Source organism: Anomalospiza imberbis, chromosome 2, assembly GCF_031753505.1.
Source record: "Anomalospiza imberbis isolate Cuckoo-Finch-1a 21T00152 chromosome 2, ASM3175350v1, whole genome shotgun sequence".
In the NCBI taxonomy this organism is placed as follows: domain Eukaryota; kingdom Metazoa; phylum Chordata; class Aves; order Passeriformes; family Viduidae; genus Anomalospiza; species Anomalospiza imberbis.
The window spans coordinates 97450991-97454967 of NC_089682.1; positions in this window are offsets into that span (position 1 = coordinate 97450991).

Below are 3977 nucleotides of genomic sequence, written 5' to 3' on the forward strand. Positions count from 1 at the left end.
CTGCAGAACATTTTTTGTGTTGTCCTGTGGGTAATAAGAAAAAATACTGCAAAAGGCAGATGGACAGGACAAAGAGCTAGAATATGGCAAAGGTGTCCTTGATGACATCAGTGATGAGCAAAGCAGCAGGACAAGAGCCTGTACATCAGTTTGGGAAGTAAGTTACAGGGAAGTAAAAAGTCATGATGACATGATGAGCATGTCATTTTCCTACAGATAAGTCTCTGAGAACCAGATTAAGGACATCTTCCAAAACAATGATAAGCTTGTTTTAGTAACTAATGGCATAAATCGGTTTTCCCATAGATTTTATCTGCTTTTCCATGCACAATGACAGCACATGAAAGAAGTTCCTCATATGAGGTGAGTCCCAATATTCAGCAGGTCCTGGTTGTGGACCTCCATTTCTTGTCAAAGCCAGGCCTCCTCCTATGCTGACAAGATGTATTGGGACTCTGCCTGCCAAGGACTCATCTTTTACATTTAAATCCCTGTAATTTTATGTGTTACCCCAAATGCCTTATTTTTAATAGCTGCAATGGGATTTTTTGGTTGTTGGTTTTTTTTTTGCAGGGGGGAATTTTTTGATTTTGTTTTTGTTTTATTGGGGTTTTGTTTGTTTTGGTTTGATTTTTTTTTTGTTTGGTTTGGTTTCTTTTGGTTTTTTTGGGTTTTTTGTTTGTTTGTTTTGTTTTGTTTTGCGTAATTACACTAGCTGTGCATTCATTCCCATTTGGATAGAATTTAATTACCTAAATTTTGTACATCAATATATATATGTCACTCTTCCAAAAAATGCAGAAATGCAGCTTCCCCCTCTTAATATTCAGTTAAATCTGGCTTTAGTTACTTCTGGGTTTGAATTTTGATAGCTTTGGTGTCCATAGTTTTAGGAAATTAGCATATCAGATGGGTTATCTCCCTTTTTCTTGGCCTTTTGTAGAATCCTTTCCTATTAAATATAGAAAATCGGGATTCAGTACTATCCTTATTACTTAAACTATGACAGCTGATTAGAAACACAATTTCTGTCTCCTTTTATTCCTCTAAACAAGAAAATCTTCCCAGTTGCTAGAATGGATTCACAGTGATTCATAATGGACTAATCATTCACACAACCCTACCCATTAACGATATTACACCTGGGATTAATTTGTCTCTTGACATTTAGGGCACATGTTGCACTTACCAAGGGTGTGTGCAGGTACACATTAACTCCATAATCATTCTGTTATTAGCTCAAAGTCTTTCTCAAAGTGAAAATCCACCAGTGCCCATAATCACTTGTGTAGAAAGCCATCATGAAAATATTCTCTGGGAAGTTGCTGCCTTCAGTATTTTACATAATAGCTGCCCTGGTATTTTATATCATAAAACGTCCTTAGCCATAAAATATTGCCATTTTCAAATACTTCCGTGCATCAAATCAGAATGCGTGGAGTGTTTCTACAAGACTGCACCCTTAAAGCTTTGATCCTGCAAAAGCTTGACTTTGATGACACTTGAATGTGGCTATTATTCATGTTTCTAAGGTTAAGCATATTCATGGCCACTGGATCACTCCTTAGCTCCTGAGCATCTTGAATCAGGAACATTGCCTAGAGATGAGCATACCCCTAGGAATAAATTTTCATTGATGTGCTTCCAAGCACAGTATATAAAGAACCAATGATGTATGTATTTCTTTTAATTTAATGAAAGTAAATCCATCCTGTGTCCTCAGTGAGACTAGTTTATCACCAGTACATCACAGCTAAATGAGTCACAAGTCAGCTAAGGCCAGTACTGCCTCCTCAGGCCTCACCTCTGTGTCCCATGCTGGTTTCTACCCACTGGAAACACAGCCTTTAACAGCACTTCATGAGCACTGACTTAGAGGAGGACATGATTACAAGTTCAGATCTATGTGTTTCATATATTTCAGGCAAATTCCATCCTGTTTTTATTGGTTCATGCTGGGATGGAGCTCAAACAGGGAGGTTTGAATTAAACTACTGTGGCAGCAGCCAGCCCAATGAGTACAGGGCTTGAAAGGACCAGGGCTGTAAAAAAAAATTAGTCACATATATGACATTTTATATCATTATTAAATAGTGTTTCAGAGAGCACACCTTGCGTTCATTCTTGCTAATTCATCAAAATAGAAGAATAACTACAATTTGTTATTCTTCACATGGGCATTTACCACTCCTGAGCAACAGTAAAACAGGAGAGGATTTGGACTGCAGCACATGAGCAGCAGAGCAAGAAATACATAGGTTCAAACAGTCACAGCATTTTCATTCATGCAAGAACTATTTCTGTCTCCTCAAAACCACCATTGAAATCAGCAGCCAGGGTCACAAAAATAAAGTTGTGCAACTGGGTTTTTTGTTTCAGAGAGAGAAAAGCCACACACCATAACCTCCAGTACAGCACTGCACATACACACACGTGCAGACACAGTCCTGCAATGCCAGTTTTATGGACAATGGCAGCTCTGCACCTGCCTTGCAGCTAGAGAGCAGAACCAGGGGCTTCAAAGACAAATTTTGCATGCACTCACACACACACACACACACACACACACAAACACAGAGAAAGAGAGAAATAACAAAGTTATGGTTCAGAAATAACCCTCTGAGCTCTTAGGGCACTGCTAATTCATCCCAAAACTCGGTAGCCTGAGTCACCCCATCAGTGCTGCCGTAGGGGGTGGGGGGATGCCACACTCTTAGGAAGGCCTCATCCCATTCCAAAATTGCTTCAGCTTCCCTGCTGCTGGAAACGTCCCTGCTGTTGCCCCTCACACCCATGAGCATCCTCCACTTCATCCTTCACCCCAGACAGGTCCCCCAGCCGCGGCGCTGCTGGTGCCCTCCAATCAGCAGATATCCATGGCAACCGCTCTCAAGCACCAGGAGGAGCCAGCTGAGTTGGATTGAAAATCTCCCTTTTGCTCCTGCCTCCATCACGTGTGACGAATGGGCAGGCGAGCGGATTCCCTGCTCCCCCAGATTAGGAAATGTGTTCCTGCCTCCCTTTGTTTCCTTCTCTCAGGCCATCGCCACCCGCACGGCGCGCTCACCGGGGCATCCTTGCATCGCCGCCGATGTTCACTTAACGAATTCGCTGTCTGCTGGCACTTCTCTCATACCCTCCCAAAATTAGCACTCAGTGGGCGAGCCTCGCAAATTGCTGACAAATGCAGAGCCTCTGGCCATGCCAAGGCTTTTGTTGCACTGCCCTCAGAAACCAGGCAGCCGCGTAATAAATATGTTCTTGTAACACAATTAAATTGGGGGAATCAAATAACTGTTATCATCAAAAAGCGTTTGTTGACGCCACAGATATTTAGGCAAGATAACAGACTGCACATGGCTTTGCCTCTCCTTGCCAGTGGATCCCAGGAGCTGATTTGCATGCCATGTCTCCATGGCTCGGCAGCTGAGCCTTCGGAGGATTTGCAGCAAACCTGTGGGCTGTGGACTGCTCAGCGAGCACACGCACACACAGTCCCTACCACTGACTTCTGTTGATCTGAGGTATCAACAGTCCTGGGCCGAGCCAGGCTGCCAAAAATTTTGAACTCTGTTTAGGGTGTTTCCATTCTCATTTGTAAGCTAATATTTTTGGATATCCAGCTAAATCTGACTTGCAGTTTGGCTTTGGGATCCTTGAACGAAACTTTTTTTTTCACTCTGTTGCACTTCTTGGAAAGAAGACAAAGGAATTTGATGGGCACAGCACCAGCACAATCCCGTCCCACCTCTGTTGTAGCAGTTCAGAGGCTGATCCTAAACCTCTGCTGTGTGCAGGTTGTTTCTGAGTGTTGTATCACCCTAAAGGGAAGCTGAGAGACAGGCATCTTACCTTATTTTTAACACAGAGAGACCACTGCCAAAGGTCTCTGGATCTACATTCACAAGAATCTGTCTTCCCTTTGGCCAATGCTGACTAACCCCAGTACAGCTCTGCAGCCTTACAAAGGTCTTTCA